At 34.6% G+C, this 9,102-nt stretch overlaps 1 protein-coding gene across 2 annotated transcripts in view; it reads left to right on the forward strand.

Moving 5' to 3' along the window:
• Window positions 1-2,084: 2,084 nt before the first annotated feature.
• LOC134847739 (uncharacterized) overlaps window positions 2,085-9,102 on the forward strand; it is a 569,481-nt gene continuing 562,463 nt past the window's right edge. For both annotated transcript variants that reach the window (XM_063864938.1, XM_063864954.1), the window contains exon 1: window positions 2,085-2,112. The gene's annotated coding sequence lies outside the window, so the exon portion shown is untranslated. The remainder of the gene's footprint in view (window positions 2,113-9,102) is intronic.

The following is a 9,102-nucleotide window of genomic DNA, read 5'->3' on the forward strand; positions in this document are numbered from 1 at the left end:
ATTGCGTTTTAAAAACGTGGAATTACCATATTGATAATTGATTTTTCCAGCTCTTGAACTTCGTAGAAAAGCAATATCACCTTACAGCTTTTTAAATTTCAATTAAAACTTGTGAATGACCTTTTATGAAACTATCCAAATACCGAAAACTATCGAAAAACAACTTTAAAATTCAACTTAGAATTGTTAGCATACCCAGCAAGAATTTATTTCTCATTGTTAATGGTAAATATGCATATATCAAGAATTTAAACATGAAGCACCACAAACAGTGAGGGGACAGTTAACGAACCCAAATGGGTTAACAAGAACTGCCCGTTATATCAAATGAAATGCGACTTTGAGATCTTCAAAGAGAAGGAAAATTATATATCTGAAAACATTAAAAGAAAAAACATAGAGCAGCAGCTTTTTCGGAATTGTCTAGACAAGTTAATGACATAAGGTCCAAGCTCTGCATCAAGATTTAAAATGTTTGCTCAACTGTTGTCGGTATAAAACCAAATTAAATAAGAAAAGTGTTCAGTTTCATCACTCATAATTTCTGAAACTCGCCAGTCGTAGGCACACCTATTGGGTTTCAAAAACAAAACTTGCTCACTTTACGTTTACTGCTTCTACTAACTGTATCCCATCCTTGAAGCCTCTCTATCATCAGTAGAACTGATTGGTGGCTTAACGGTCAGTAGACAACTAACTGAGTCCATGCGAACAAGCCCAAGTGTGGTTTTCAAAACGCCGAAGACGCTTTGAAAACCATACACAATTATATTTTAAAATAAAATTGAAACATGCAGACACTTCACATCTGTCATTCTCCGGCATTAGCCTTGCATCCAAAAAATATGTCAACAAAAAAAATTTGATCAGCTCTTCATTGCTTTATATAGGCAAATCACGAATTTCGTGGGCAATGCTTTGAATATCTAAATTAGAAACTTGATCGAAAATTTTTGGTATTAAGGAATTTTGTCTAAGTATATTAAAGAGCTTAGCTCATCTGTAACTAAATAAAGCTTTTGAAATTAGGAATTTTCATTAAACTAAAAGTTGACCTTCTGGTCATATTCGACGGTTTATCAAATACAAAAAGCTCACTTGAAAAACTTTCAGAATGTAAGGTTGCTATTGATCGCAAGACAAATTTGAGGAGTTCATACACATGCAGCTCGCGGACTGTTAAAAAATTTTCATCATTAAAAACTTGTCGAATGCTTTCATATATTTTTTGAACGTTTGTGTAGGTTTGTCCTGGAGATCTTGTGAACAAAGCTATTCACGGGAAACAAAGTCTTGTAACCGGTTGCAATACCCTTGCTTATCGCATGCAAAAGATAAATAGATAACTCTGCACACGAACTAGCGTTCATTTGTAGCTCCTGAATTCACGATTATACATTCGTGGTCAGTGTCAAACAACAAAATTCATATAGTTTTTTCTGAAAATTGATTGCGACTAATGATATGACGCTTGAACAAATCTGATGCTAATTGATATACCTGGTTCTTCGTAGTCAGAAAAATAGGTTTTTTGATGCCGGATGGGCTATTGAGATAATTTGGGTAGATTATTTCATCTCATTTAAAGTATACCTTATTTACCAATTTGAATAATAGCGATAAGTTTGAATTTTAGAGGCTTTATTTATTTCAGTCAAAATTTGAGCTCACGTAATTTACAGAAGAGTAAATTGAGCGGATTGCGTTTTAAAAACGTGGAATTAACATATTGATAATTGATTTTTCCAGCTCTTGAACTTCGTAGAAAAACAATATCACCTTACAGCTTTTTAAATTTCAATTAAAACTTGTGAATGACCTTTTATGAAACTATCCAAATACCGAAAACTATCGAAAAACAACTTTAAAATTCAACTAAGAATTGTTAGCATACCCAACAAAATATAAAGAGAATAAATTCAAGAAAATCGAAAAAGCTTGGGAATTTTGTAAGGAAATTTTTCAATGTCGCACAAAAAATACATCACATTCAATCTCTTTGGGCACCAATAGTTTTTTGCGATTAGCACTTATTTTATTAAACAAAACTAATTGTTGTGATAAACTTATTTTATTAAACTTAGCCTAATTGTTGTGATAAACTTATTAAATAAACGCAGTAAATGATCATGACTGATACCCAACCTGACAATATCCCTAATGCTGATGCTGATTCAAACAACATATTGCAAATGCATACTGAAGCTGAAACCAATACCGAAGATATTCCCGCACTAAGGTACCAAAGTATGACGCCCATCCCAAAGTCATGCAGTAAACGGGGATGTGCGGTGCTGAGCCCCATAGAACAGGAGACAACTGCTGATAACAACCTAGTGCAATTAATCCAAACTACCATCAAAACATCAATCAACGAAATTATCCCAATAATGTTTGGAAACCTGAAAAATGAGATGAAAGAGCTGATGAAGACTATGGTCACGGATGCTACGGAAGACATGAAGAAACAAATTCTCTCCGAAGTTAAAGCTCAATTATCTGCGCAAGAAGCACGCTGCTACCTCAAAAGTCTGTCAGAAGCTGAGATGGTGGAAAGCTACACTCGAAGAGAAAATATCCGGATTATCGGTGTAGCGAGCGATACCGGAACGCAAGAATCCAATGAAGAGACAGCAAACAAAGTGATAAAAATTGCAAATGAAATCGGTTCAAGCGTCAACAAGCAAGACATATCTGTTGCTCATCGCCTGCCGGGTCGGGGCACCACAAAGCCAATAATTGTTCGTTTTTGTCGCAGAACAGCTAAAATAGATATATTAAAGAAGAAACGCCAGCTAAATGAGACTGAGGGCATGAAAGAGGTGAAAATATTCGAAGATCTTACCAAGGCGAGACTCAACTTTCTAAAATTGATGAAAACAGATGAGCGCATCGCTTCCGCTTGGTCCAGAGAGGGCAATATATTCTTCCAGTACAGAAATGACAACTATACAAATAAAATTACTGGGCTCTATGAGGGTGGTGACACACTTGGTTACTATTATAATGATGTTATAAACTGCTTCACTGGTGTTTTCAACCAACCGGAGGCCCCCTCCGGAACCTAAATTTTCTGTGCTACATATAAATGTTCGCTCTTTGAAAGGTCATCTTAACGAATTGGAAGCACTAGTATATAGTCTTGAGTCTCCTCCCCCCATTCTATGCCTATCAGAAACGTGGCTAACAGAAAATGATGATAATAAATGCTATCTCATTGATGGTTACAATAAGTTTGCAACATGCAACCGTAAAACTCGCGGAGGCGGATTAATGATACAAATACGCAAAGATTTCAAGCTTATAAAACAAATCAGCACAACCCTCGAGGAATGCATTCTAGTGGTTATTGAAAAAGATAACTACCAATTCAAAGTAGCAGTAATCTACAACCCACCTAGAATTAACAAACTACGGTTCATATATACATTCGAGAATTTTTTAGAAGAAAACTATTCGCCATCAACTCCTTTTATAATCTGTGGCGACATTAACATTGACATATCAAAGATTAATCAACTATCGAACAATTACATGAACTGTATTTTTGCAAATGGATTCGAACTAGGTGATACAAAAGCAACAAGAGTTACTCAAACATCAAACACTTGTCTAGATCATTTCATTTATCAAAACCTGAATGAAGCCTATCAACACACTTTAGAATACCAAAATTTCTCTGATCATTTTCCTGTCCTCTTGCAATGGACTCCACCTAGTTTAAAAAATGAAAAAACTGAGACTTTTCGTGACCTTAATTTTGTCAAAGATAAAGATAAATCCAATAAGTACATAAACTCATTGCAAATTGAACTGAATGAAAAAGAGTTAGAAATCTGCAATATTGCAGATCCATCAGCAGCATTTAACATTTTTTCTGCGGTTTTTAATTAAGTTACCACAAATTTTGCACCCATGCGGGAAAACACAATTACTGATTTAAAAAAACCGAAATGGTTCAACAACAAGTTGAAAAATTTAAGAACCAAAAGAAACAGAGCACATCGTTCATGGAAATGTCAACCAAATAATTCCAATTTATTGGAAAATTTTAAGAACTTAAGATTTAAGCTAGAAAAAGAAATTAAAGGGGCAAAACGGAAGTTTTACCGTAACAAATTCTCTGCATGTATTGGGGACTCAAGACAAACATATAAATTACTCAATGATTTAAGTGGTAAAAATATATATGATGCAAACGTACCAATACTAGAGTCATGTCAGCAGCACTCTGTAACTCCATCAACTTTTGATGTTGCTGAACGATTTAATGTTTTTTTCTCCGAAATTGGCACTCAACTTAAAAAAGACATGGACTGTCTACCATTACCACCTCTTAAACAAGTGGGACACTCAATGTTTCTTTATCAGGTTACTGAACTTGAAGTAGAACAAATAATTAACAAACTTGATAATAAATCGTCGTCGGGTGATGACAATATTAATAACATTTTAGTTAAATTGTCGGTATCTGCTACCGTTCCGTATTTAACCCTGTTAATAAATAAATCCTTCAGCCAAGGCATTTTTCCTGATAAATTAAAAAGAGCAAAAGTCATACCCATGCATAAAAGTGGTTCTAGAGTTGATGAGAATAATTACCGACCAATATCGCTATTAATTGTCTGGAGTAAAATATTTGAAAGAGCCATGTACACTCGTATTTACAATTATCTTGAAAAATTCTCACTTATTTATAGTAGACAATTTGGGTTTCGGTCAAATCATAGTACAATAGACGCACTCGTTGATTTTACTGAAAAAATGCGGTCATGTGGTAATCAAAATGTTGTTACTTTCTTTTTTGATTTGAAAAAAGCATTTGATACAATTGAACATTCTCTTTTATTACAGAAGTTAGAGTCCTATGGAATCAGAGGAATTACTTATGATTGGTTTGAATCGTATTAAAAGAACAGAAAACAACGTGTAGAAATAAATGGCGTTTCTTCAAACTGGTCTTCTATAAAATGCGGTGTTCCTCAAGGATCAATTTTGGGTTCCTTACTCTTTCTTATATATATATATATAAATGACCTTCCTCATGTTTGCAAATCATCTGAAGTTGTCCTCTTTGCAGACGACACCAATGTCACTGCTTTAGAACAAGTAAATGTTGCAATTGAAAATGACATCTCTTACTTGAACTACTGGTTAAATGCCAATAAATTAGTTATTAATATGGATAAAACAGTACAAATGAATATTAAGACTTCCAATTCAATGACCTTTCAATTAAACAGCTGTGCTATTAAAACTGAACCTGGTTGTAAATACCTAGGGATATATGTAGACTCAAAATTGTCCTTCTTTTCGCAAATTGATTATGTAAGAATGCGATTAGCGAAACAGTCAGGCATTATTTCAAAATTACGGTATTTTGCTCCACGTCATCAGCTTTTAGACTACTATCGAACTAACATTCAATCAACTATCCAATACGGTATTCTTGTTTACGGTTGTTGCAGCTACTCTTCTTTAATGCCGATTTACATACTTCAAAGAAAGATCTTAAAATTGATTTACTTCCGAAATCGTCGCGAACAATCGGATGACATTTTTATTAGAAATCAACTGCTAACCGTGCACGAGCTTCATGTGTATGAATTACTAAAATTTGTACTCCGATCAGTAAACAAACTACACAGTGAGGATTTTTTGAATAATGTGTTTGAATTCGAAAATCCCACTAAAGTAACGCGTAGGGCTAATTTAAACCTCCTTAAAGAATCATTTAGAAAAAAACGATTTGAACGGCAATCAATTGCCTATCGGGGGTCTAGGCTTTACAACGTATTGAAAACTAGAGGCTTACTCGAAGATGGGATAGAAAATGCAAAAATTACAAGTTTTTATCATAAATTTAAGAATGGATACCTGCTAGGTAACAACGAGCTGGCAACTTTAGTTTTCAGTTTTTAATTTTTGTGTAATTTCAGTACCTTGGTTAAATGCTACAGGACAATCAACTATAAGTTGCGATTTATGTGAAAAAATATGACCCTCCAGAACCTTTTAGTTTAGGAGATATGGCCCTTTTTATGATTTTTTGAATTTTTTCTCAATAATTATTTTCCCGAAAACTTAGAAAATTTTCTTCATTTTTTTTTTGAAGCGACGTGTTCCCATGCCGGAGCATCAGCTGAACTGCTATAGGTAGCGCTATGAAGAACAATATGTTTTCAATTAGGTAAAAATCAAAATCACGTATTTTTTTGTTTTTTTGTTAATTTCTTCATTAAAAAAAAAAAAAAAAAAAACTTATTTTCTTTCTTTTGTTTGATGTTAAATTCAGTATGTGTGCTATATAAGGGCAACATTTATGTGGACCAATGGTCTCGTTAGTTGTCCATTCCGATGATAAATGCATTGATGAAATTACTTTTGTTTTGCTAATGACTATATTTATCAATCGGAAAAATAAATTCTTTTTCTTTCTTTCTAATAAGAGGACTGGGTCTATAGGTCCAAGTTATTTGGGATCGCATATTTGCAAATCTTGATCAAACTTACCGACATACTCCAAATGCTTCATTAACTTTTCAGATAACTCGAAATGACATCCAAAAAAATATTTAAAGCCATCTGAAGCATTAAAAAGACATCAAATTAAATTAACTCGAATTGACATCAAACAAAAACATTTAAATTCAGGGGCGGATTTAGGGGGGGGGGGGTGCAGGCCTCTTGTACTATTTTGCGATATCCATTTTTGGTGCTGAACCCTAAAATTTTTTCCAAGGCGCCAATATATACTAGTTTTGAGGAGGGAGCCTTTTTTGGCCTGTTTTTTCAAAACTTTTCCTCCGGCGCAGAAAATTTGGCCAAAATAGTAATAAAACAGTGCTCTGGAAGAGCTCGAAAAATCAATTTAGACGACCAAAAAAAAATGTCGACAAAAATTTTTTTTTGACATTGCGAGGCCAAACTGTGCACTGGATAAGCGCACAATTTTGTGTCTGTATGTTCCTGAATTCCAGAGACAAGTCTTTAAACATGTTAAAATTTGGTCGGAACGGTCAAAGGAAAGTAAAGAACAAAAGAAGAATAAAGTGAGCGTCCTTGTTGCGGAATCCGCTTACAATGCACAAAAAGCACATTTTGGCCTCGTAATGGAAAATCCGCCCCCTTCGAGAAAATTCTAGATCCGCCTCTGTTTAAGTTGATGTTTTTTAATGCTCACCACTGTTAAACTAGTGCTGAAATTTGTTGAAACCCCCAAAAAAATATTTCGCCATATAACACTATGATCAACTTACACGTAGAAGTCCTTGAGGAAACTTTAGACATCATGCAGGAAATTTTCTTACAAAATAGCAAGCAGATAGTTGCAAAAGTGAGGCGACAAGGTCTAGCGCAGACATCGGATAGCTAAATATCAGCTAGCTCAAAGAACCGACTAACACAATAATTACGTAACTATATGTCTAAAGTTTCAACACAGAATCGCAGCTGCACTTCGAAAACACAAGCGATAAAACAGCGAAAGTAGCTCCTAAAGTTAGATAAAAGAAATAGGGAAAAAAGGTTAAGATAAGCTTTGAGAAATAAAACGTTTTTAGATGCCGAAATCGAACCGCCTTACGTTGAAATTTTGATTCTCATGTCCTCGCATTTGCACCATGGTCACTTGAAAATAGGCAAACACTAGCCAAGAATAAAGCGGATAGAATAGAGCAATCAAATTGCCGATGATATTCAGCAAGCTGTTTTTATGCGCATTTGATCCGCTAAATGAGAGTAGGGTTAGAAAATAAGTCGTTTGGTAGTATAGCACTACGCTTGTACTCGCTGGTTCGCTGCTTTCCAAAAGTTCTTAAAAAGTTGCTAAATATATTCACCGAGGTTTGAATTAAAATCCAACAAAACAAAAGCATCTTCTAAGCAAACGGTAGAAATCGCATCTTTACCCTGCTTCTAATAAATGCCGGTTCGTTGCCAAATTAAAGTTTATTAAAGTTGTTTTGTGGATGTTTGGACTAGTTTTGCACTTTTCGGATATTCCACATATCGATGTTTGCACGATACCCGAGGAGATAATTCATCGACGGCGAGAACTCGCTCTACTTTAAAAACTGACAGCTTGAATCCGGTAACCGTTTTGACCAGGTGACAATTAGTTGAATTACCCTTTGTCACAAATGAACGGTTTGAAGGAAAGTCTGAGGCGCACATATTTTTGGCAAAATAGGGTGTTCTTAGTTTTTAGGGATAGCAGTAAGTCACGCACTATATTCCAAACTCTAAATATAAACTTTCGCATGTTTCGATCGAAGTTCATTCTGCGAAAATATGCCAAACTTTAGAAAACTAAATTAGCAACGGAATAAAACTTACGAAGAGGAAACAAAGCCGAAAATCTTTGTGCAGACAACTTGAGACGAAAAAAAAATGATTTTATAAAAGTTTTAAGCCCCTCCTGAAATTTCAACGAATAACACTTACACTTGCAACTTCAATGAAATTTACTTACACCAAAAGAAAAACCGTGCTGAGGCAATTAAGCCGACAATCTTTCAGCAGACATCAGTTGATCCGAAAACATTTTTTTTTTCATTTTATTCAAGTTTCAAATTCCCCTGAAATTCCAATGAACAACATTTCCACTTGCAACTATGATGAAAGTTGCTTGAAGCACACACAAAATCCCTGTGACAACTAAGTCGACGAAACTTGAGCAGACAAACCAAGCAATTCAATTATTACCGGAAACAATTTTTTCAATTGCATGCATACTTAAAAAAACGAGGCCCTGCCGTGATTAGCCCCAGACCTTAGGGCGCAAAAACAACAACATTACACCTAGTCAAATAGTGAAGAAACCTGGAAGCAGTTAAGGACCAGCAAGGAAGCTAGTTGACAATTGCTAAGAAAAATTGTTAACAGGAAAAAAATTAGTGTCAAGATATTTTCTGATCAAAAAACATAGCCATTCTTTTGAAATAGTCACGACCTAAGGTCTGGGGTTTTAATCCCGGCTGGGTTTTTTTTCAGTATGCATGCAATTGAAAAAAATGTTTCCGGTAATAATTGAATCTTAAACACAAAAAAAAACTTTCAAATTTCGAAGAAAAAATAGATGACCTTAAAGCTCTTTGAATT

This window comes from Symsagittifera roscoffensis, chromosome 1, assembly GCF_963678635.1.
Source record: "Symsagittifera roscoffensis chromosome 1, txSymRosc1.1, whole genome shotgun sequence".
NCBI lineage: Eukaryota > Metazoa > Xenacoelomorpha > Acoela > Convolutidae > Symsagittifera > Symsagittifera roscoffensis.